This window comes from Rhipicephalus microplus, chromosome 1 (assembly GCF_043290135.1).
Source record: "Rhipicephalus microplus isolate Deutch F79 chromosome 1, USDA_Rmic, whole genome shotgun sequence".
Lineage (NCBI taxonomy): Eukaryota > Metazoa > Arthropoda > Arachnida > Ixodida > Ixodidae > Rhipicephalus > Rhipicephalus microplus.
In genome coordinates, this window is record NC_134700.1 from 10,158,989 (window position 1) to 10,186,044 (window position 27,056).

Genomic DNA, 27,056 nt, shown 5'->3' on the forward strand with positions numbered 1-27,056 from the left:
CCGAGAGGTGACAAGGTGGTAAAAGGGGGGACAGAGAAGCCAGACCTGGTGTTATGGGCGAGCAGAAAAGTGCATCGGCTTCCGCATGCTTGCGACCGGGACGATATACGGCGCAGATATCGTATTACTGCAATCGAAGTGCCAAAGGCCCAGGAGTCCGGACGGGTCTTTCGAGGTGGACAGCCAACATAGAGCGTGGTGGTCTGTGACCGCGTCAAAAAGACGGTCGTAAAGGCACGGGCAAAGTTTCGTCAACACCCGGATTATGGCCAAACACCTCTTTTTTGTCACAGAGTAATTCAATTAAGCCTTCTTGAGAGCACGACTTGCATAAGCGTCTCCATATTTAGCTTGGGTGCTTTTCTGCTGTGCCCAAAACTGCACGAAAACCGACGCCACTTGCACCGGTGTGAATTTCTGTGGCAACAATGGGGTCGTAGGAACGAAAGATAGATGGTGAGGTCAACAGGCGGTGCAGCTGGTGAAATGCGTCGTCACATGCAGGTGACTATGCAGATATACCTTTGCTGTTGGCAAGCAGACGCGTCAGAGGTGCGATGATGGATGCAAAGTTGCGCATGAATCGACGTAAGTAGGATTAGAATTCAACATAACTTCTGAGGGCTTTCAGTGATGTGGGCATTGAGAATTCCGTGACACCTCGAAGCTTATCAGGATCCGGAAGAACACCGTCTCTTGTAATGACATGTCACAAGATGGTTAGTTTTCGTGCTGCGAAGTAGCACTTCTTGTCGTTAAGTTTTAGGCCTGCAGAAGTTAGACACGTCAGAATATCCTAAAGACGAACAAGATGTGCCGAGAAATCAGCTGAAAAGACTACGATGTCGTCCAGGTGACACAAGCAAGTCTTCCACTTGTGGGCGCGCAAGATGGGATCGATCATGCGCTCAAATGTCACAGGAGTGTTGCAGGGCCTACATGCATGGCTTTCAACTCATATAGGCCACCTGCCATTATCAAGGATGTTTTAGGGCAATCTCACTCAGCCATTGGCACCTGTCAATACCCAGAACGCAGATACAAGAATGTTAAGGACACACTAAACCAAATCTTTTCTAAAGGGTGTAAATGAGGTTGTCGCCAGACGAGCACCTTTTGCTCCCTATGGGGTGTTCAAAAAAGGGTGCTGAGAAAGGGTGCAGAGCTCAGCGCCCTTAAGAAAAGGGTGCAGAGCAAAAATTTTAAAGGGTGTAACGAGTGCACCCTTTAAAAAAGGTGCTGTGATGTCATAACACCCTTTCAAATGGGTGCTGGAGGGTTGCACCACATTGACGTACCAGTGGGCCAAATCTAGGATTGATGCTGGAGATGGCTAAAAATACAGATTGCTGTATACTCTGTAGACCATGCTGAGTGACAGCCCACATACAGTTTGTTAGTACTTGAACACATGTACTAAGTCGTCCATTCCACCCTGAACATGTGCACCATGCACGCGGCTTGCCCTCCACAGAGTGCCTTCCGCAGGCGCTTATGAAACTAGCACTGAAAAACAGTGACAGTTCTATGTGGGGCTTTTGCATCATCGTCTTTAAAACACAGTGTATCTGCAGTGAACCTACTGGTAAGTTGGCTGCAGTGTCATGCTTTCTGTATATGTAGGCAAATAGAGAATCCGGCATTGTTACCGAGAAGTGCTGCAATTGTGCCTTACCCTGTCCAGGTGCTGCTCCTCGGGTTTTCGTTTTTTGCTGCTCTGGATAGAACAAGCTGCACTTACTGCACTTCTTAAGAACAGTGTCGAATTTTAGATAAGCTTGTACTGTTGCAAGAGCAAAATTGGCTTCACCACAAAGGTAGTGTGATTTGGCCAAGCCGCCGTTCTCCAGCAGTCAGCGAAGTGGAGGCCTCACTTACAGCTGTCTGTACGTTTGCGTACTAGTTACCAAAGTGCCCGCGAGAAGCGCTCAGTAGAGAGCCGGATGCATGGTGCAATGTTCACGGTGGAAGTAGACAATATGTATATATATATACCTTAAAGCCAGCTATATTGAATAAATATGTGTTTCAAGAATCATGAAATTAATCCCAGAGTGCGTATATGGCCTGCGCTGCCCATTTTTGGTCCAGAATGAATGTAATCTATTCAAGGCCCCTTCCTGCACACATGCATGCACAATTTATGGATGCTTGGTTACCATACAGACATGCATGCCTGCAAATTAAAAACTCATAAGTTTCGAATACCGGTGATTATTTCAAAACCCATATACTCACTTTAAAAGACACACAGATAATGTGCACTAAATACAGAACCTTACCACATTGCACTCTTTTAAATTATGTGTAGCAGACGTGAGCTTTTGTGCATGTGAGAATGCAAGATATTAGGCCCCAACAAAAATTTATGACAAATAAATTAACATGACACAAATAGTCATTATTTTATTGTACATAGCATACAACCCAAAAATATTGACAATAGTAAACATGAGCTAAGACCGACTGCATCGATTGTAATGGTGAGATCTGTGTGAGTGAGGATCAATCTTCTGTTTTTCAAATGTTTTTCTTATGAGTAGACATCTTTTTTGTGATGAGACTTCTTTTTTAACTTTTAACATTCTGACTTCCCTCCTTACACAGTAGGTAACAAATAACTTATTTAGAACAACAAAATATAAGTTAGAGGCACCAGCAGTCCAAAGGCGCTTATTTAGGGTATTGCCAGTGCCCACACAATTGAAAACGAAGACGGATAGGAAAGTGGGTGTGTGGTAAAGCATGTGGGCTTATATAACATGCTTTGGTCGTCATGCTAAAAGCCTTGACTACAAGCTTGCTCAAGGCTTATTTACAGCTCTCCATTTATATATGTGTGTGTGTTTCTAAACTTGTGCGTTACAAAATCACAAATATTGACAAGGTAATGCAAGTTGTGTTGGATTAATATAATGTGATCATTCAAACACTTGCACAATCCATATTCAGCTGCCCAGGCGACTTTGGTTCCTTTTGCAGAAGTGTGGTCAGGGCGCTCCTTCTCTACAGCACATCCGAACCCAGAAGCCTAAAATAAAGACAGAAGTAATCACCAAGAGTTTCACAAGACGGACTGTCCAAGATACAATATGCTTTGTCATGCTGGAGTGTTCTTAGTTCTGTGTGAGTAGAAGTCAGCATCAAAATCCGCTTTGTTTTCAACTAAAAACATGCTTGTTGGAGGTCCCCCAGGCAAAAAGCCGTGTAATCAACTTGACAGCAACTGGGGGCCTACAGAAGGTAGCACGCACAACAGATTTCACATATAAAAACAAACAGCATAGTAGAAAGGAAATATATATACAAGAAACATCTGAGCAATGATTCAGCATGATGCACATGTGAAACATGAGTTAGGTTTGAGCAAAAAAGGTATTCATCAAGTAATTGCGCACATCCGATTAGAACAAACCGAATAAGGCACTGAAGATAATTAGGGTTTTTTAAGAATTTAAAGTGTCAAAAAGCAATATTCTAGTCTAGTTCTACAATAGTGTGTCATGTATATAGTACTAGTATTTGCCTGTTAGGTATACTGCAGTCATAAATATAGTCAGTTTTCTTAATACCTAAATTTTAGTATGTAGCAGTCCAGCTGTTCATGTTCAATAAATAATTGTTTATGGTAGCATTCAGGTTACAAATTTGATGCTAAAAACTCGGCAGATCCCACATACTTTGGGAATTGATGTTATGCGAAACACGCGGATGCAAGGTGAATGTATTTAAACTTTTATTGAGCGATCTTATGAAGTGGAGCTCAATATATGTACACATTCTCGCACAGACATACGTTAAACAGCCGCATATGTTTCATTTGTTATGGGGAGATGTTACACCCAAGACAACATTAGCAGTTATTTGATGTTTCATAATGATGCCAACAGAAACATGGATGTTAGCCACACTAGAAGTGGTAGGCTGGTAAGAAGCGTTGGGGTTTGCGCTGGCACTCGCGAGGATGGCAGCCCTCAACACTGCTACACAAATACTTCACAGGATGGTGCCTGACTACAATTGACTTTGATTCGACCTCACAAGTGCATCAGAGGAGTGCTTATGTAATAGTTATAAAATTTGATAGCCAGTACTGCAACGACAGGTGATGTTACACAAACATTGGAGACTATTTGGAAAGTATAACCGAGGCCGGGCATGGCTCTGTGGTAGAATACTTAATTGCCAAGCAGAATACTAGGCCTCGATTCCTGCTGGGACACGACTTTATTCACTGCATTCATTTGGTCAATGCTGCCTATGTCAGCTTTTTAACATGATAGCGTTGAAGAGCTCGTGTCGTAGAAAACCCGCCGCCGGCCTCTGTCGCGTTGGTTGTGAGCAAAAATTGTCTGTGCATCTGTGACCGAAAAATCAAGTTACCTAGTTTCCAGAAACTCAAAGAATTCCTACTTATGACCTAATGGAGGCGTGCTAATTGCTGCAAAACAAAACCCCCAAGTCGTACTGCTATATACTTAACACAGGGCTTAACACCCGGAACTCCATTGACATCGGCCAAAAATTAACTTTTGATGTAGAGCGCTATTCCTCTTCCCCATTTCATGAACCACACAATGCCATGATAATTGTACCCTGGTATTTTCGGTGGGCTATATTGCACGAAAAATACAAGGATTATGTCAAAAGAATGGCATCAAAGTTCATCGACATGTCATCGAAATAGAGACACAGGCTACAAGTCTTTTTTATAATGCTAAGAGCATTTAAGGTAAACGCATTGAAGATAGCTGGTGGCCTTTTTCACTATCTAGGTATCAAAATTCTGCCATGTCAGTCGTAGTTTACCGACATTTCAAGCTCAAGAAAAGTGTGGCTCGGAAGTCATCAACAAAGCGTTTTGCCAGATCTTCTAAGAATGCAGTCCTTAAAATTGCTAATGTTTCCAAGTTTTTTTCGCTATAAATTTCGTGCCTTGCATCCAAATGAACCTCCATCCTACTTTTTTTGCCTTCGTGCTCTCACTAACTGCTTACCTTGTCTTGGCAAGTGTTTGTTGACACAAATAGAACTACTTAATCTAAAACAAAAGGCCACTGTTGACAGAAAAAGTTTTTTGTCTTATCCAGAACATTTCATTTGTGACATGAGGCATAATGCACTACTATTTTTTTTCAAACTAGGCTTGTTTGTTCCTACTCTGTCTGTAGTGTCAATATCATCACGAGTAATGGTTTTTCCATCATCGAACCAAAATTTCGGACAGCGTCAAAAAAAAAACCCTCATTTGGGACGCCTTTGATGTCAGATAGTTCCACCTTGAATAGAGCGTAAATTCTTCAATATTCATTTGAAAGTTTTTTGTCCCTGTTTCAAGGTGCGACAGGCTCTTCATGCAAAGCCTTTATTTCTGAAGAGAGCGCGTTGACACTGTCACCACCTTCGTTCCACACTTTTGAAGGACCAAAGTTCAGCATGAATTTTGTGCTTGAAATTATCTGCTTACCATGATAAACAATTGACAGGAAACATTAGTTCTCTTGCTTGGCAGGAGTGCATGCAGTAATTCTAACACAATAAAGCAAGAAATAAGTGTCTCACTTGTAAAAAAATGATTTTAACAAGCACTGTGAAGACCGCATACACTGCTGCCAAGCTGAGTGGAATATGGAGAGCACTACATATAAGTAGGCAGCGTTCAGTAGCTTAGTGAGGCACAGTGCACGAGCAGGGTGAACAGAGCTGATGCTTGGAACAATGGTTCAGAGTTTGCTGGTGCTTGGGCTCCTTGACCTTGTCAGGAATTTTCCTTGAGCAGCCTCACTCACATGAAATGACAGACCGTGCCAAAGAATTTCTGCACCGGTGCAAAAAACTATTCTGGTGAGGCTTGTCTAGACTGCATGCGTTGCTTACCGAATTGCAGTGAATGGCTAGAAACGCATGGCCAACCTATATTTAGTGGCACGCCACTGAGAAATACAAAAAGGGCATGCTGCAGTATAAATACAACGAAAAACATGCTGTTGCAGAGCTTTTCATGTCGATGTCATACATGTGAATTTTCATCCACCTTATAGCTCACTCGTGCACGAAGATGAAGTTAGAACTCTTAGAAGAAGAAACCCCCTTTTAGCTTTATCGACTGGGCGTAATTTATTTATTAGAATACCCTCAGGGCCCGTAGGGCATTACAGAGGGGGTGGGTACAACATTTATAACACACAAGAAAAAAAAGACAAAATAAAGAAACAAGTGTCAGATGCGCAAATCAGGAAGGCAACATAAGTCAACTAAAAATGTATAAGAATTCAACCACATACAAGACAAAGCTAGATAATGGAAACTGCGTATAGTTACAAGCATTGCTGAGAAATTGCAGTCTTGAATAACAAAGGGTCTGTTATTGTTACAACGGAAGAGGGAAGGTGGTTCCAATCGGCGGCTGTTTTTGGTAAGAAGGCTGCTGAAAAGAATTTGGTGCGGCAAAACGGAATGGCAACCTTATGCTGATGATCAATGCGCGATGAGTGGTATGACGATTGTGAAATGAGGTCTCGCTTCATTGATGGATTGTGAAAAAATATCTTATGAAAAAAATGCAGTCGCGCCAGTTTCCTCCGGACAGTTAAATTGGGTAGGTCAAGGTTAGATTTCATTTCTGATATGCTAGCAGTACGGGAATAATTAGAACAAATGAACCGAACTGAGCGGTTCTGAACAGATTCTAACGCGTTAATTAAATTTTGCTGCACGGGATCCCATAAAGCGGACGCGTACTCAAGCTTTGGGCGAATTAGTGATCGGTATAATAGAATTTTGAGGGACAGCGGAGCGCGAGAAAAGTTGCGGCGTAAGTATCCTAGCGTTCGGTTAGCGTTATTACAGATGTAATCAAGAGCATGCGTGAGTAAAGCTGTTGCCTGCGATCAATAAATTCTGTTCTTGAAGCTGACCAAATATATGCACGAGTGCGTCCATAGAGGCACATTTGCATTTATATGGTTATGATACCAGTGTGATGTGTTTCTTAGGTAAATGTCATGCAATATTCACCATATGAATGTTTTATTATGTAAAAAATGCAATACCACTGCATATACATGTCAGTATGCGCATATGCATCCACTGCAGATCAAGCATAAAAGTAAAGAAATACTGACACATGAATTTTTTACCAAGGTAGTGGAGGGCTCCAGAAATTTCGACCACCTGGGGTTCTTTAACGTGCACCCAAATCTGAGAACACAGGCCTACAGCATTTTCGCCTGCCTCCATCGGAAAAGTAGCCACCAAAGCCGGAATATCATCGTGCGACCTTCGGGTCAGAAACCGAGTACCTTATCGGCTAGACCACTGCGACAGGAGTTCAATCTCCCTGTTCTCCCATGTAGGGTGGCAGACAGGCTTTGCTGGTCTGGCTAACCTCCCTGCCTTTCCTTCTCTACCATTTCTTCTCATGAGTTCAACGAATGGAGCTTTCTTCAAACAGTTAACATTCGGACGTTTATAATTTGCCTGAAATTGAGTCCACTAAATGAATATTGCGTGCTGCTTCATAGTGATCATTGATCTAAACTCTTCTGGTTGGCTAAAAAGGCACTACTCACTTCTCATCAAATAGCACAAGCTGTCTAATGACCATAGGGGTGAAAAGTGGAAACTCTAAAACAAAACATTAGTCTTGAACCATACGCCATCACAATAAAGCAGGCAAGCTTCTGCAATAATGACCGGCCACCAGCATCTCAGACACTACAGATAGCTACATAATGTAATGGTTTCCCAACATGACGTAAAGGCAGCAGAATCACATTGTGCCTAACCTGCTTCATTATGATAACGATGAGGCCACAACGTTATTGGCCTCTGTATGCTGATAACAATTTACCTTGCAAATCATGTAACAATAACATCAATACGACGTCATGAATCTTGAATCCTATCATGTGGTTAAGTACCAACAAGGTGGTTTTAGTGACGTCGGTGCAAGCCAACAACAACCACTTGGTGAACATTATTTTTGGTATTATTCGATTGGTCTGATGCGTACATCTTCAAAAAATAGCAGTTTAGATTTGTTCATTCTTAGAAAAATACAATGTCTAAGTTTGCATGTCAGCAGCAACATATGCACGCCTTAGGCACGAATACTGTGATGTGTAACCTTATTGTGTTTTGAGCAATAAATTACGTATTCATACACTGCACATACGACAGGTCACTTGTAAATTTGCAGCGAGGACAAAAAGAATTTATGATATCAGATAAAGCGTTACACTTGGATTCGAAAGTGTCATTGGAAGTAGTGGTAGAACTTCGTTTTAGAACGTGTATAAACGTAAAGGTGTTCGGCAAAGTTTTAACTCCAAAGCGGGCTGCAGCGCCCACAATTCTTAAAAACCAGAACAATGCAATGATAGGTGAAAAGGGGGAAAGAAGCAGTACGACCAAAATTGTGCTCGAACGAGTGAACTACTGCTCAACCTAGTGCTTGCACAGCTAAGTTATGGCTATTCGGCCACTCATAGACAAAATGTATTGACCCAGGCATAATGGCACGCTTTGAGAACCGCACCTACAGCATGTTGTGTCAAGTTTATGCACACCTAATTTAGCTGAATATCAAGGTAATTTAATATTATACGTGCCCGGTGGGTGCAAACACATTTGGTCACACAGGAAAACACATCTATTTTATAGTAGTCGCACACATTTAATGATCATGTAGCTGTTGAAAAGAGGACGCGTAACATATAAAACTTTCTTCAGATACTTCTTTGGCACAGAAAACGAACAAGACCACGTAAGTACCAACGCGGACCCCACGTCATTTTAGGGGCAAAACTTCTTATAGCGGCACCCGTTCGTCCCCCGTAGTATGTAACAAGTATAACATTTTGACCTCCAAGGTGGTGCCGGTGAGAGACTTCTTTTGTTTGTTGTTGAACAATAAAAAATAGTGCTCAATGTACTTGTCAATGGCTGCTAATGGGGAATGAGAGACAGGAGCATTCGGCTTTTAGCTAACGCGCAGGCTGCGATCACAATTAGCAGCCATTGGCATGTACATTGAGCACTATCTGACAAGAAAGGTTTGCTACGTCATACTCGCTGGGTGTAACCTCCTTAGCTTTAGAAAGGTTTAGCGAGCGCTGAGCCGCAGTGCCATGAATACAATGAACCTGTATATACCACGAATGAACTCGAGGTGGTTAAAAATGGGAAGTAGATACGAAGTGCAAGCCCTAAGAAAGTAAAAGCCGAATTCTTCGCCTCTCATTTCCCATTAGCAGCCATTGGCATGTACATTGAGCACTATCTGACTGAAGAAGTTTGCTACGTCATACTTGCTGGGCGTAACCTCATTGGTTTTCGAAAGGTTTTGCGAGCGTTCGGCCGCAGTGCCATGAATACAGTGAACTAGTATATACCATGAACTCGAGGTGGTTAAAGGTGGGAAGTGGACCCGAAGCGCAAGCCGTCAGAAAGTGTGCGTGTGCCACCTCTCGTTCAGTCCTTGGAATGTCCGCTGGATGGCTGTGCTTCTATAGGGGGTTTATATGATGAAAACATGCGGGATGGTGGTACTTGGAGTGTTGCCGATAGATGGACGAACGGACACAAGGACAGATGCATGGATGAACGCATGAACGGACGCAGGGGCGGATGCATGGACAAACGCAGGGACGGACGCACGAACAGACGCATGGACGGACGATTGCTTCGCCCCACTCTCCATCATTCACTCCGTGGATATGCTGCAAAATTTTTTTCTCCATTCTTCTAAATTAAATATGCAGAGATCTAATTCAACGCGAATCACCGCAATTCTCCAACGCACGCGACACACAGACGATGCTTACGGCTTCCAGGCGCAGTCCCCGAACGGCGACCGACGGCATTGCAAAAATATAGTGATTCATAGCGTGCAGAGCATCGCCCGCCGAATCACAGCTGCACAGCGCACATTGCTTTAACCTCCCTCCCCACAGAAAAAATTCGTCCGCGCGTAACGTCCCTGAGCTTAGAATTGAACCTAATGAAATCAGACACGCCAACAGGATCGCTACGTTAATAAAAACTCACTTATCGTCTACTAGCTAGGAAAACCTTAGTTCACAACGTTATTATACTATAGCGCTCCGGGTGTTAATTGCGGGAGGAGCCGATGACGCGGGCGGATGCACAGCAGCCTGGATCGGGCGCGCCGCGGCCTTGGCCAGAGAAGCAAAAAACAAAGCGTCGACAGCTGAAACATCCACCTACCCTATTATTTTGGCAAGCGCTCGAAGGTACGAAACAGCCGGTCTTCTCTTGAGTATAGTGCATCTTCGTAAGAAGCAGCACCGACAGAACACAAAAGACAGCGCAAGCACACTTTGAACAACATTAAAAATAGGCTTTAAACGCTCGGCACCCGGCCGTTGCGGCCTCCAGGAAGATTCCGCCATTTCTGTCCTTCTGACGCCACCGATCCGCATTTGCGCAAATAATCTTTTATATGATAAGTAAAAGAATTGTTTCTGCTTAATTTTATAGTAAAATGTAGTGAAAATAGAAGATATGCTAGTGTGCATTGCAATGAATATTTCTTAACTTTGAAGAAGAAAAAATGACAGAACGCGTATTCGCGTAAAATTTTGAAATGTCAAAGAGCGCGCGAAATGGAAAACGTTTGCTTGCTTGTGTATTTTTTATACCGATACCTTGTTAACATCTGTACATTGGTTGAGTGGTTAATCTTGCTGTTAAAAACAGTGTTAAAACGGTTGTATATTAGTACAAATTACAGGCAGCAAGCAAAATTTGTTACAACAAAATAAGCGTACTGGTTGGCAAACATTATTGTAGCTGTCTTTAGTGAATTTTCTTCAGGAAAAGGTTTTAGTCAAGGCTCATTTTAACCCTCTTCAAAAAATATTTCTATGAGCAAAATCAAGAAAGCGTTTTTTATTGTTATAAAAATATAACATCAAAGTCCATAGCCTGCCATAAAAGTTAGTAACACGTGTCAACTGATACATTGTAAGGTTAACAAATATTTTTACAACACAAAAACTATTTTATCTACCACGGCCTTGTTGGTTTGTATTTCTTTGCATTAACAAATGTATGATTTATATATACAGTCATGGACAAAGCTTTGTTTGCAATGTTAGGCGCAAACGAAGCCAAGAGCTCTATATGTGTAAGTCACAATCTTGTTGTAGCTCTTCAAGCTGCGTACTCCGCCATTGGCTAGTGAACTTGTAGCGCATAGCTTGATCAGCGCCGGCCGTGAGGAGACGAGAAAAAGGCAGCAAGAATGCAAGAACCAGTGAAGAACCTACGTTCAGCCGGGCACTATCGCTATTCAGGTATCCGTTGCTGCGGTGGGGCTATTAATGAGACCATGGTGTCTAACCAGGAGAACTCTAAAAGCTGTTGGTTATGCTCTATGACCACGTTACTCACAAAGTTTTGTCGGCGACTGTGCACCCTAATGGGTGCTCATCAGCACCCACTAGTTGTTGCACCCTTTTTGCACCATAGTTTCCACCCTTTTGATGTGTTCACCCTTAAGGTTCCACTTGTTGGGTGCTGAGACGCGAATAAGGTGCTCGAAGGGTGTGCTTAGGGTGTCGGCACCCTTTTTGACACCCTTATGGGTCAGAATTGGTTTATTGTGTACTCGGCGCTTTGTAAACAGTCAAAGCCATCGTCTATTCGTAGTAGCGGGTAGATATATTTTTTGTAGTTCTGTTTAAGCGGCAATAGTCCACGAAAAATTGAATGGTGCCATCTATTTTTTGCCAGTGCCATGCACAGGTGATCACCAAGCGCTTTGAGAAAGCTGTAAAGACTCCACGTTTAAGCATGTCATTTACTTGCTCCGTTCTGACGCAGCGCTCTTCGGCGGAAACGCGGTAAGCACGCTGTCGCAGGGACGAGTGTGAGTTGGTGTCAATAGTATGAGAGATAGTCGTGGTGCGGTTCAAACCAGGTTCTTGAAAGTTGAAAGACGAGCCAAACTTGTTAAGGATAGCAAGAAGTTAGCAGCAGTGTGAGGGAAAAAGTCTGCGTCAATAGCATTGTCGAAGGCTGACAAACTTGATGGCTCAGACGCATGAGTTACTGAATCAATGTGACATGGGGTCTCATTGGATTGAGTATTGTAATAGTACACAGTACTAGGCTGGTGTGTCAGCCATGTTCTTTATTTCTAACCTCTTCTTCCTCCTCGTCTCCCTCCAACCGTGCCTAACGTTCACGTACACTCCCCCTCTTTGAAGGCTCCTTCCTCCTGGGGTGATACACGAAAACGTTTTCAATGGTCGCAAACTCCAACCATCATCGTTGGTGTAACCTACCCTTTTCAGAACGCCATGTTGCACCGCGATCTGCACCATGCGATAAGGCCCATGTACACCTGCTTTGTGCCAAGAAGGCCTTTTCTGACAAGCACCAGATCGTTCAGTTGTATCTGAGGTATCCGCGTGTTGCGGCGACGGTCAAAGTTTCTCTTCATACTTTCCCGGTATCACTGGTAGGCTTCGGAAGTTTTTAGTTTTTCGCACAATTGCAGGCGGTCTGCAATGCAAAGTTCTTGATCAGCAGGAAGCACTGGTACTTTTTCGAAAGCTGCAAAATACGGGCTACAGCCGATGCTCGCAGTTTGCGACCGATTGTGATGAGCGACAGCTGCCTTCAAGCAGCACTTCCATCCACCCTGAAAGCCTAAATACATTGAAATGAACTCCTTCAAATCCCGAATGATTCATTCAGCCATGCCATTTCCTGCAGGATGGTATGGAGCGCAGCGTCGCAATACAACTCCTCGTTCCTTCGCCCAATCTTGCAAACGCTGACTGAGAAACGCTGGCCCATTGTCTGATATTACTATTTTCGTATTCTTGAACATCTCTCAACTCAAAAGAGCCATCACACTATTTGCGTCTTTCCTTCCCGGCCGTGCAGCCACTATTCTTGTGCACTGGTCTATTGCCACTAGGAAAGACTGCGTTCTTCTTACTCCTGAAGCCTTTTTCTTGAGCTCTGCGAATTTCAGATGAATGACTTCAAATGGTACGTCGGAATGTTGAGGCAAAACCCTCTCGTCTGTTCTCTGAAGGTACTTGGCTTTGTGAACTTGACATTGATGACAAGACTGAGCATACCGTTGAACGTCCTCTTTCATGTGTTTCCACTGGAAACGCTGACGAATCTTTTGATATGTCCTCCAAAAGCCGTCATGTCCACCTGATTGCGGGGAGTCGTGATAGAGCTCCGAAATTCGAGGCACCATTGTTTCTGGGACTGTTAACTTTCTGTTATGGAACTTAAGATCTGCAGTTCCCTCCCACAACAATGTTGCGTTGACATTTTTATAATCAGGAATTACCGCAAGTCTTGAAAGCGAATCCTCGTCCTTGAGGTGTTCTCCAGGCCTGTGGTGGACCATGAAAGTAAACTGCTGGAGTTCGTTCACCCTCCTAGCAATTTTTCCTCGAGGCTCGGCAAGGTTAAGGATATACTTTAAGGCTTGGTGATCTGTAAAGAGCTTGAAGCTCCTGTCATCCAGGTAAGGTCCAAAATAGCGTACGGCCATTAAGACTGCCAATGCTTCCTTCTCTGTAGTCGTGTAGTTCAGTTCAGTTTTCAAGAAGGTGTACGAATAGTACCCGACGACCCTCTGTTGACGGCTCCATGGAGAGTCGGTATCTCTCTGGTAAAGCACTGCGCCTGTGCCATTATAAGAAGCATCGGTACTCAGTTCAAAGGGCAACTTGAAGTCTGGAACAATCCGGACCGGATCCGATGAAATAATGGTCACAAGGCTGTGATAAACAGATTCACACCCTCCTGTCCACTGAAATGGCACATTCGTCTTAGTCATTTCTGTGAGGCATTTGGTTTTGGTCGCATAATCTCTAATGAATGGCCGGAAATGCCCTGCAAGACCCAGAAATACCCGCAAAAAGTGCAATTTATATGGCTGCTGCATTTTTGCGATTCGTTCGACTGATTCTTGTTTTGTTGTTTTGGTTTCGCCGTCAAATACTCTTCCAAGAAACACCACTCTACTTTGAAAAAACTCACTCTTCTAGTCAATAATTGTGAGCTCGGTGTCACAAAGTGTTTAAGTACACTAGCCAGATGGTTTGAGTGCTCTTCCTCGTGACGGGAGTATACTATTATATCACCTATGTAGACGTTACAAAACTTCCCGATAAACGGTCGCACGTCGTTCATCATTTTCTGGAACCAAGCGGGTGAGTTCTTCCATCCGAATGGAAGTCGGTTATACTCATAGATGTTAAAGGGCATGATAAAGACAGAATATTTCTTGCACTTTTCAGATATCGGAACCTGCCAAGATCCTTTACATAGGTCAATGCGCGAGAAAACTCTGCAGCCACCCGTGTCATCTATGATAGTCTATACGTGGCATAGGAAACGGAAAAAGCTCAGTCTGCATATTACTTTGTCTGTAGTCCGTGCAGAGTCAAAGACTTCCATCTTCCTTTGGTGCAATAGTGATGGGTGAAGTGAATGTAGACGTGGATGGACGGATAATCTGCGCATCCAACATCTTTTGAATCTTGTTCTGAAGCCACACTTTCTTCTCTCGTGACATATTATACAGATTTTTTCTCATCACCGTCGTATCACTGAGCTGGAATGAAACCTTAAACTTCGTAGTTGCTGTAGGATATTCTTTCAGGCACAGCGATTCCGGGTAAAACGTCCGAGCATTTTCACCTGACGATGGTTTCTGCGGAGTCCTTGAAGGCGAAACTGCAGCGTTGATAGCGCGGCGCTTTTCTTCTGTGGTAATTTCGCCTGTCCAGTGGATATTAAGGCGAAGTGCACTGATGACTGGACGTGAAAGCAGTAGTTCATACGGAACTCCGTCGAGTACCAGTGCTTGCGCAGTGACAGTGTTGCCGAGACACGATATGGTTATACAACTCCATTTATCGTGAACATCTCGTCTTCCATCGCATCCGTGTGCTTCTACTGGTCTTCCCTCTTTTACTTTCGTCCTCTTAAAAATATTTGCGTCAATAACCATGACGCTTGCTCCGCTGTCAACTAACGCATTCTGTTCATTTCCATTCACAAAAACAGATATGTACAATAGACTTGTATGAGACAAATAAACAGCTTCTCTTGATGTCATCGGGTGGAAGCCGAGACCCTCTCTGTTTAGTTTTTTGTTACGCCATCTAGCTCTTCGCCATGGTCTGAGCCTCCCTGGGCGGTCAAAAAGGATACGGGTGTTGCAGTAGGTCTCCAGCTTGCAAGCGGGCGTCGTTCCTCAGCTCGTGTGGCCCCGGTATTCCTTGCAACAGGTGTCATGGGTTGACGCTGGGTCCCTAGGTCCTGGAGGTAGAGGTTTCGCATTCCCTGCAGAAGTTCTTCGACTGTCTTGGGTCTTTGCATTTTTATTTGCTTCTGGAGGTCCGGACTTAAACCATGAATGATAAGCGGAACCAAAGACGTCTCAGGCAAAGATGAGTCCGCCAGCGGTAGCAAGCGCCTTTTCTCATAAAAATAGCTGAGTGCAGATCCAGACCTGTATTTGAACGTGATCGCTTTGTCCCATAGCAACACCTTGTTCTCGCTGAAGGAGCTCAAAAAGCTTGCTTTCCACTCTATCCATGGTTTGTTGCTGTGAGCGTTGAGACGCCATTCGTACCAACTCTTTGCTATGCCCGATAGGAATAGTCGCATGTTTTTCACTTTATCTTCGTCGCTGTTCCAGTAGTTTTCATTGCATGCATACTCGTAAAACGTGAGCCAGGACTCGGGACTACTAGACTCTCCGTCAAACATGTCTGGCTTCACGTGCTCGCGACTCGGTCTGCTTAATCTTTCCGTCACGTTTACAAGCAAGCGCATTAAATCATTTTGCTGCGTATTCTGTTCTTAGTGCAGCTCAAGAAACTTGTTGATCAGCTCGACGGAACTGTCAGGCGAAGCAGTGGTAGCAGGCTTCACGTCGTTACTCACTGGAGTCCGCACGAAATTCTCATAATCCTGAAGTTTCATGTTGATCCTCACCGTTTTTTTAGCAAGTAAATGGTCCGGAGTGAGCTTCCTTTTAGTGCTTATATAGGAAACAAATGCGTCAGTTCTCACTGCTTCCGGAAGTGCTAGTTCATCTTCATCTTGAGGCGCTGTGGTCAAGATCTGGATGCCACGGCGTTGATTTGCTTCAACGGTGAAGTCAACTCACATCTTGAATGTCCGCACAGAAAGTATACGCGGCTGCGCCAATTTGTAATAGTACACAGTACTGAGCTGGGGTGTCAGCCATCTTCTTTATTTCTAACCTCTTCTTCCTCCTCGCTCTCATCAACCCTGCCTAACGTCCACGTACAAGTATTACGGCCACATTCCTTTCCCCAAGCTTTTTTATCATCCTGTTACACTACGTTCAGCACAAACCGCGCCTACGATGTTCGAAAAGCTTCGAGGCTGTAGTAGATCGTTTTGTTGAGATAATGCCCACCACATGAAAATACAGATTATTCCAGAAGCTACGTCGCCGAGAGCGATAACGCTAGAACATTGGATGACAAGTGTATAAATGCCGACGTGTTTTGATGCTTGCCACTTGATCGACGGCCGTTTTCTCATGCGACGAGTAAAGTAGGGGCTGTTCGCGGGTCTGATGCGGAACCCACCAAGCACCGTCCCAGAATTTATATTCAAAGCGACGACAATTGAAAAGACGCTGGAGATGCACACTCGACAATTCAATCGCCGCACGACGCCAGAAAATTTGGGGGACCCTTAGTCTTCGCTTTAAGAGTTGAACGCAATAGCAAAATCTGGCCCCTAACCACTAAACCACTAAAGGTATACTTATTCATATGTTTTGTTACATACACACGCACGCACACGAACACGCACACAGTAGATTGGACAATCGCGTGCTATTATTGCCGAATGGCCTCGTTTTCGATGTGCCGCCTGTTGAAAAAAATGCGTTAAGGGGCCCTAAAACAATTTTTAAAGTAACAATGGAATGAATTCACTGTAAGAGCTCATCGCCTCACAAAGTCAACGATGCAAAAATTTTAAGAATCTGTCCAGTGCGAGTGGTGTTACAGAGGTTTGTCACATGCTGCAATTGCATCATCTCTTCTCTCGTCCCGACGAAAGCGCTTGAAGCTAAGCAGGGAGAGGTGGCAGGGCATGGAAACTACCGAGCCTCATAACCTTGAGCACTTTTTTCTTCGAATGAGCGGCTTTTTCCGTGTGATCGCACGCGCCCACGTGGACAAGCGGCCTCCTGCGGCTATCTCGGTAGCTTGACTTGTCGGTCACAGACGCAAAGACGATTTTTCACTCAGAACTAACAGTGCCGACGTCAGCGGCAGGTTTTCTGCGACACGAGCTCCTTAACGCTGTCGCGTTAATACGCCGAAGTTCAGCCACTCCAACGACTTCCGCTACGTCATCCAAGCGATCGTGTGAGAGGAGCTGTGCAAGCTATTACTTTTGGCGCAGCCTCAAGTGAATTCGATCCCGACAATGTCAAGCCTACAAATGTAATTATTCCTGATTGTGTACGTCCCCACTCAACTAGGAAAACTAGGCACACCCATAGTAGGTCACTTGCCCCAATTTTTGCAAGAACAAAATTGTATCAATAAAGCTTTTTTCCTAGAAATGTGTCTGAATGTAATGTCTTACCCTGCACTGTTTTTGATGCCAATGACTTTAGACGAGATCTGGAAAACTTGTATTGTGTGCCGTCATTGTAATCAATGTTTCTTTCGCGTTTCCTTTTTGCTATTGCTCTTATTTTTTGCTTGTTTGCTGTGTTTGCGACGTTTTTTTTTAATTATTTTGTAACATTGTATAGCCCCTCCTGCATGGACCACATGGTGGTCTGCAGTATTGCTAAACAAATAAATAAAATAAAAAGTGCACCCTCTGTCTCATCAGCATAATCAGCATTAGCATCAGCATCAGCATCAGACAGCAAGTGGTGCGCCAGCGACGAATCAACGACCGTAATGCACAGGCCCTCCCGGTAGCAAAGGAGGTAAGTGCATTTCAACACAAACTGCGTTCTCGGTGGGTACGATTCTCCTTGGCCCCCCTGGAATGATGCTGAAATATAATTCGAATCGGAAAAGCCTAGAATGGTCCACACTTAATCGAAGCGTGTGAGTCATTTTGGCCCCTGGGAGTATGATTCAGAATATTCTCTTGGAGCGGGCGAGACTATCGAAGAGGACGAAGTGGGGACGGGCACGCGCTAGAAGGGACGGAAAAACAGATAGTTCGCCATGACCGCAAAATAAAGCCGCGTTTTCTCTTGCGGTTTGGGAGCCAGTCGCCTCGTAATAAAAAGGACTTCTTTTCGTTGTCGTCGAAAATTCACCAGACGCCAGCCACGAAACAACAAATTATAACAGAGCAAAACGCCAGACCACTACGGGAGAGCCCCTACAGAGTTTAGACGCGAAAGCGCGAGGCCGTAAAAGAACAAGTCGACGAAATGCCACGCGATGACATCATCCAACCGTCTAACAGTCCGTGGGCGTCACCCGTGGTGTTAGTGAAGAAGGATGGAACCCTGTTTCTGTGTTGATTATCACTGCCTCAACAAAATCACAAAAAAAGATGTTCATCCTCTGCCATGAATAGACGACACCTTCAATCTACTCCACAACACGAAGCACTTTTCGTCGATGAACCTCAAGACTGGCTACTGGAAAATCGGAGTCGACGAGAAAGACCGGAAAAATACGGCGTTCATAACACCAGACGGCCTTTTCGAGTTTATGGTCATTTCTTTCGGTCTTCGCTCGGCACTTGTGACTTTTCAACGCGTTATAGACACAGTGCTAGCTGACTTGCAGTGGCAGACTTGTCTCGTTTGCTTGGACGACGTCATCGTGTTTTCGTCAACCTTCGACGAGCATCTTAGGCGCCTTGAAGTCGTATTTCAAACCATTAGGACTTCCGCACTTACCCAGAAGCCAGAAAAGTGCCCCTTCGCGTACGAGGAACGTTTGTTTTCGGGCCCACGTGATGAGCAATTCCGGAGTAAGACCTGATCTGCAGAATACAGCCACCACCACTTCATTTCTGCCACCCACCGACAAGAAAGCCGTGCGTCGATGTCTTCGTCTTTGCGCCTATTACAGGCGCTTTGTCAGAAATTTTGCCGGCATCGCTGAGCCGCTCACTAATCTTACGAGAACAGCCGTCGAGCTAAATTGGGAAACGCCACAGGAGAAGCACCTTGGGAACTAAAACGATGCCTGCAGATGCCTCCCATAATCGCGCGTTTCGACGAAAACACCAAAACAGAAGTGAACACTGACGCAAGCAGCGTTGGACTCGGTGCCGTCCTTGTGCAGAGGACTGACAGACTGGAGAGCGTTATTAGTTGCGCTAGCCGGTTGCTATCCAAGGCAGAAAGCAATTATTCCACCACAGGAAAGGAGTGTCTTGCCAACATCTTGGTGACGTCAAAGTTCCGTCCTTCCCTCTGTGGCAGGCCCTTCAATGTTGTGAGTGACCACCACGCCTTATGTTGGCTAGATATGTTGGCTCACGCTAGGCGACCTGAAGGAACCTTCAGGTCACCTAGCGTGAAGGAGCCTGAGGCTTCAAGAATACGACATTACCGTGACTTACAAGTCCAGTAGAAAACACTCCGACGCTGACTGCCTGTTGCTAGCCCCCGTCAAGACACCGCCGCCCCATAACCTTAATGACGACTGCTTCTTGGGAACAATAACAGCTGACGACTTCGCGGAAGGGCAGCGGGCTGACCCGGAACTTAGCGGCCTAATCGAATACCTCAAGGGCAGAACCTCCGTTGTCCCGAAGGTATTCAAACGGTCATTTACGTTGTTTTCGCTGCGAAATGGCCTTCTCCAAAAGATTAACTTCTCGCCGCTTCGAGCCAAGTACCTTCTTGTGGTGCCTTCGGCTCTGCGACCTTCAGTTCTGCGACCAGAACTCCTCCAGGCCCTGCACGATGACCCAACGGCAGGACACTTTGGTGTTTCCCGCACGTTCGTGAGGATACAAAAAAGATACTACTGGCCACGCCTTACCACCAACGTCACTCGTTACGTGAGGACAAGCGAGACTGTCGGCGACGCAAAACACCGCCGACAAGGTCAGTAGGCTTCCTTCAGCTGATTGAACCACTTCGCCGACCATTTCAACAAATCCAGATGGACCTACTGGTGCCATTTGCGACGTCTAATTCGGAAAACAAATGGATTGTCGTAGTTACTGGCTACTTTACTCTCTACGCAGAAACAAAGGTCCTACCCGAAGGTACTGCCGAAGAGGTAGCCAAATTCTTCGTTGAGGACATCGTCCTTCGTCATGGCGCCCCAGAGGTCGTCATCGCCAATAGAGGCACGGTCTTTACTGCTGATTTGACTTAGGGGATCTTGAGACATAGACAAGTCACCACCGCACCACCATCTACTACCCACAGACAAATGGTTTCACCGAGCGGCTAAACAAGACAATCGCCGACATGCTGACCATGTACGTCGACGTTGAGCACAAAACGTGGCATGCAATCCTTCTGTACGTGACCTTCGCGTACAACACGGCCATTAAAAAACGACGCAGATGACGCCGTACAAGCTGGTGTACGCAAGAAGCCTAGCCACGATGCTCGAAGCCGTGATACCCAACGTCAACGACGAAGAAAACATCGACGTGACTGTCTACCTACAGCATGTGGAAGAAGCTCGTGAAATCGCCCAGCTGCACATCATGAATCAGCAGGTGGCCGACAGCCACCGCTATGATCTTCGACGAAGCTTCATGGAGTACCAACCCGGTGACCGTGTCCGAGTAGGGACGCCGATACGCTGAAGTTGACTCAGTGAAAAACATTTACGATGGTATTTCGGACCGTACAGAGTAGTTCGACGTCTCGGCCCACTCGGCTACGAGGTTCGTCCTGACGGCATTACGAACTCTCAATGACACCGTGCTTGACTTGAAGTCGTCCATGTCGTGTGCCTCAAGCCATTTCATGCTCGAACCGGAGGACCGTTCTTTGTGGTTGTTACTGTGCTTTATTGCTCGTACTTACTGTTTATTGTCATTAATATTGTACCTTCGCCTGTTGTTAAAACATCGGAATGATGCCCTTTTCAGAGGGGGCAATGTCACTTTTTTCCCTTAAGTTTTGGTATCATCCCGTTACACAACGTTCAGCACAAACCGTGCCTATGATTTTCAAAAAGCTTCGAGGCTGTGGTAGATCGTTTTGTTGAGATTACGCCCACCACATGAACATTACAGATTATTCTGGAAGCGACGTCACCGAATGCGATAACGTAAGAACATTCGATGGCAAGTGTATAAATGCCGACGCGCATCGGCGCTTGTCAAATGATCTACAGCTCTCTTCTGCTCACCGCTATCGTGCCAGCGTGTATCACCTTAATTTTACTTTTCTATTGTTGGCCACAAGCTCAGCCCAAATAACGAGTTTCATCTGATCATCGAGTCGGCTGCCTTGGTCCACGTCATCACCTCGTGACAATATTGCTACGTAGCTGACATATCAGGGGTCAGAAGACAACGAGGAAGTGGTCTGTTGGTTGTGCGTGCTTTCCTCTATCTTAGTCGACGCTATACGCACCAGTTTCAATATAAATTCTGAATAGACACGCCTCGCGTCATTTTTACGTAACATCTTTGTGGTGGATGTGCTGGGTACTTCCCTATCTTCATCACGAAGCTCCGCAACAGCCGCATCATCATAGGTCTAATCATGTCACACGTTGAACAACCATCGTCTTCACCACCTGCCCCTTCCGTGACTTCTACATATGTAGTTATACCACCTGCTCATGATCCCGGTGTATTTTATGGTCAGGATGGCGTTGAAGTTGACAAATGGATCAACCGGTACGAACAGGTTAGCGCAAGCTTTAGGTGGGACCCGACTCTTATGCTTGCCAATGTGCTTTTTTACGTCTATGGCCCACCGCGGGTGTAGTTCGAGACGCACGAAGCAAATATTACAAGCTGGGACTCCTTTAAAGAGAAGATTCGCAACCTTTTTGGCGACACCACTGGGCGGCAGATCCCAGCGCAGAATCAACTGGCGGCTCGTGCATAGACGTCGACGGAGTCATAAGTCGCGTACATTCACGTCGTCATCGCCCTATGTCGCCAGATTGACGAGAACATGAGTGAGTCTGAAAAGGTGGCCCATGTGCTGAAAGGCATAGCAGACGACGCCTTTATTCTTCTAGTGTACAATAATGTAGTGTACAACTTGGTGGCAGCAGGGGCAGTGCAAGAACGCCGTGTTAAGCACGTTCTGTATTTATTCTTCTACAGATATCAGTTCAGGAGCACAAATAATCGAAGCAAGACAAGGCAGCGCTTATGAAGCAGGAAACTGACGACGACGCACTCACCAGGAGATCCGTCCAGCTACCGCTACAAAAAGGCCTGCAACACCGGTGGAACTTCACTTGTTGGCAGCAGGGGCAGTGCAAGAAAGCCGCGTTAAGCACATTCTGTATTTCTTCTTCTACAGATACCAGTTCACTAGCACAAATTATCGAAGCAAGACAACGCAGCGCTTACGAAGCAAGAAGCTGACGACGATGCACCCACCAGGGGATCCGTCCAGACACCGCTACAAAAAGGCCTGCAACGCCGGTGGAACTTCACTTGTTGGCAGCAGGGGCAGTGCAAGAAAGCCATGTTAAGCACGTTCTGTATTTCTTCTTCTACAGGTTAGCATTTTTTTCTTCGTCAGTTTCACGAACCTTTTATTTTTTTTCCTGCCTCTACTGCCTGCCCCACACAGGGACCGTGTGCATGAAACATTTTTCTTTTTCTTTGCTCGTATTCTGTCACTTGAAGCGATGCTGGAAGATTTTCGATAAGAGCTTAGAAAAGGAATGCGCGATTTCAAAACAAAACTGAAACGCGAACTCAGAACAGAAATGCGTGAATTTCGGAAAAGTTAGGAATTCGTGAATGATGAACTTGAAAAGACAAGGATTGATTGATATGTGGGGTTTAACGTCCCAAAACCACCATATGATTATGAGAGACGCCGTAGTGGAGGGCTCCGGAAATTTCGACCACATGGGGTTCTTTAACGTGCACCCAAATCTGAGCACACGGGCCTACAACATTTCCGCCTCCACCGGAAATGCAGTTGCCGCAGCTGGGATTCGAGCCCGCGACCTGCGGGTCAGCAGCCGAGTACCTTAGCCACTAGACCACCGCGGCGGGGCCTTGAAAAGACAAGGAAAGAACAGAAAGAACTTCTCAGAGAAAATAAAGAGCTCAAAGAAACAAATGCGAAGCTAGTTGCAGATTGTGAAATGCTGAAAAAACAGCTCCGAATATGAGCAGCGGCTCACTGCGTCGGAACAGTACTCACGCAACCAAAACAATGTAATATAAGGGCATACCCCAATCTAGAATGAAAAGCTTCTCCAGCCTTTTAATCGTATTAAAGAACTTATGAATGTATATCGATGAAAGCGATGTCGAAGTGTGCCACCGTGTTGTCTCGAAGAATGTAAAGGACATTCCCAACATTGTTGCATAATTTAAAAGCCGCTCTTAGCGGGACATGGTTCTTCAAAAGGCAAAGAAAATGCGCATAACAAGTGGAGATTTCGGCAACTCGCAAGAGCACCTGTGTTCATAAATGAACACCTAAGCCCAGCCATGAAGCAACTGCTTGGCATGGCGATTGCTAAAAAGATGCTCAGAACTGGCATTTCGTGTGGACGAGCAACGTAAAGATTCTCGCCAGAAATGACGAATCCGCTCCGGTAGTGCGCATTCACACTGTGCAGGATGTTGAAAAGATAGTGTGATCCACACCGCCCATTTCTATGTGGTTATCTTATCTTTAAGATGGCTCAATCACCCCATGATGTCAATCACTTATTCAAATATCATGCAGATATTATGCTCACATGTTTTCACTTAAACATTCGCTCGGCAAGGTATAAAGAGGACGAATTGTCATCCTTTTAGATGCTGTAGATTTTCAGTTTGACAATCTTGTTAACCGAAACCTGGTATGACACAAACAGCAACATATACGAACGTAACGGGTATCGCAGTTTTTTATAAATAGAGCTACACGTCAAGGTAGTGGCGTGGCTATCTTAGTAAGAAACGAACGAAAAGCTGAATTTATTGCGGAATTTTGCACCATTACGAGCTATATTGAATGTTTATGTATATTATCCCACCAACAAGTTTTCTGTGTTGCATATAGACCACCTGACGGAAACTCGGCTTGTTTCATTGGTCATTTACTTAAGATGCTAGGCTATGTAAATGACAATAGACATACATTAATACTTCGGAGTGACAATAACACAGACCTATTGCAACCTTTCCATAATCGAGCGGTCCTTCTCAGCACTGTCAAACCAAATGGCTATACGCTTTTAGGAAACACTGCGTCGCGCGTCACTCCTTGCACAGAATCATTGCTTGATGTATTTATCACAAATATGAGCACAGAAAGCGTGATATCAGGAACCTTGTGCTCCAGTATCAGCGACCACTTTCTTATTTACATGCTCGCAAGAACATCAGTAAAATATCAGCTACAGGATGCAGAAGCAAAAATAACAACTCAAAAAATTACCATCGAAACATTGCATGCTTTCGTTTCAAAGCTTCGAAAAGAAGACTGGGAAGAAGTGAGACGTAGTGAAACTGTAGATGCAGCTTACGAGGCATTTATTTCCATTTTTAAACGCATCTACCATTAGCATTTTATTCTAATAACGCAGACTATAAAACAGGGTAAGGGTCGTAAACTATGGATAAACCGTGAATGCTTAAAACGAATTAAACAAAAAACGAGATTGTTCAAAAAGTTTCGTAAGAGCAGGCTGGATACTGACTTTGATATCTTTAAGGAATATAGAAATAAGCTAACGTCTCTTCTTAGAAGTGAAAAGAACAAATATATGCGTGATCAGTTCCACAGGGAATACAGTAATCAAACAGAAGATTTATGGTAAAAACTAAATAAACTGTTAAACCGCGCGCAACCGCCATCGGCTGTCGATGATCTCGTTATAAACGGTAAGTGCATATGTGGAAAAGAACTTGCTAGAGCATTCAATAAGTTTTTTTGGGATGCAGTTAGTATCGAACAGTACATTCCTTTTGCAACCTATGGTATTAAGAAAAATAAGCAGAGTATTTATTTAGAGCCAACCGATGAACACGAGGTGCGAGGTATTTATGTGTCTTTCAAAAAAAGCAGAACTAAGGATATTGACGATATACAAATCGAGCCGGTTAAGTTTGTGCTTGACATCATTGCTCCTTTGCTTTCCCACATATACAACCTTGCAATAGCAACGGTCTGTTTTCCGAAAATAATGCAGATCTCTAAAGTTAGTGTCCTGAACAAAAATGCCGATAGGAATGAGTTGTCGAATTATAGGCCAATTTCGATAATGCCAATATTTTCAAAGGTCCTTGAGATGATTATTCATAAACGAGTAACAAAATTTAGTCACGCTTTCAACTTAATTATTGACTCTCAGTATGGCTTTCTCCACGGCAAATCAACTGAATCTGCCCAACTGACCCAGAAGGAAATTATTCTTAGGGCTTTTGAATTAAAACAGATCTGTGTAGGCATTCACATCGATTTTTCAAAGGCGTTCTACGGGATTCAGCATGCAACCTTGTTAGAAAAACTGCAACTATATCGTATTCGCGGCACGCCACTGCTTTTGATAAAATACTACTTGAAGCATAGGTTTCAATGTGTCAGCTTAGGAATGGCAGTTTCATCGTTACAGCAGGTAGTCACTGGCGTTCCGCAAGGAAGCATATTGGGTCCTTTATTGTTCATTCTTTACATAAACGACATAATCGCTATCAACAAAACACCAACTTATGTAATTTACGCTGATGACACCAGCCTATTTCTCACTGGAAAAAATTTGCAATGTTTAACAGCTGAAATAAATAACGCCCTTGAAGACACCCAAACGTGGTGTAAAGAAAACTCGCTGTTGATGAATGATCAGAAAACAAAGGCCGTTCTTTTTCACCCACGTCAACTTCAGTCACCATTGATAGTTCCTTTATTTTAGGCACAGCGCCTATAGAATTTGTGACCTCAACAAAAATTTAGGTGTGTTGTTCCAAAAAATATGTCCTGGGACCATCATTTTGACCATATTCAATCTCACGTAGCTAAGAGTGTGGGCGCTATTGCAAAATTTCGACACATTTTTCCTGTATTGATAAAACTCATGCTCTACAAGACGCTTTGTTTATCTCACATAAGTTATTGTTTTTTTAGTGTGCGAAAATTTCTCACAAAGAAATAACTATAAAATATTTATGTTACAAAAAAGGGCTCTTCGATTCATAGCTATTGTTGAATATTACAAATTTTTTCATCATTTTAATTTCGTAACTACTGAAAAATTTTATCATTGTAAAGTAGCTATCAGATATAAAAAATCTGTTTATAAAAATCAGCATGACCTTTTAAATCTTGCTAACTTAAGAGGAAATGCTCCTTTCTATTCTCTCTGCAAACAAGACTTCTGGAACATCCCATTTTGCTGAACTGAATACGCACGACAAATGGTACAGTGTTGTTCGCCTCACTTGCTAAATACACTCCTCAGAAGTGAAATACAAATAGAGAAATGTAGTATAGGTCATATTAAAAAACACTTCTTGTAACCAGTCTGCGTAAACGCACACACACACACACAGGCACACGCACACGCACACACACGCCCACACGCACACATATTTGCTGTACTTTATGAAGAGAGATATATTTACATTACTTTTGTTTGTTATATGTTTGCCTGTAGTTTTGGAATAATGATTGGGTCAAATGATCTCTAACGATTGACTATCGGTACGACTATCTGTACAATTGAATGTCGGCACGAAAATCCACACATACCCTGTATCATGGTAGTCACAAATATTGTACAAACAAGGTTCAAAGTGTTACAATAAACATTTTTACTCCTTTCTCTTTTTTATCTCATGTGACTCACTGGTATGATCTCGTGATAGTATTTGTGTTAGTATTTTTTTCTTCA

The 27,056-nt window shown here is 44.2% G+C and overlaps 1 protein-coding gene across 6 annotated transcripts in view; it reads left to right on the forward strand.

Moving 5' to 3' along the window:
• Nucleotides 1-27,056, forward strand: part of LOC119178190 (ATP-binding cassette sub-family C member 4) — a 2,441,444-nt gene that overhangs the window by 2,155,813 nt on the left and 258,575 nt on the right. The window lies entirely within an intron of this gene.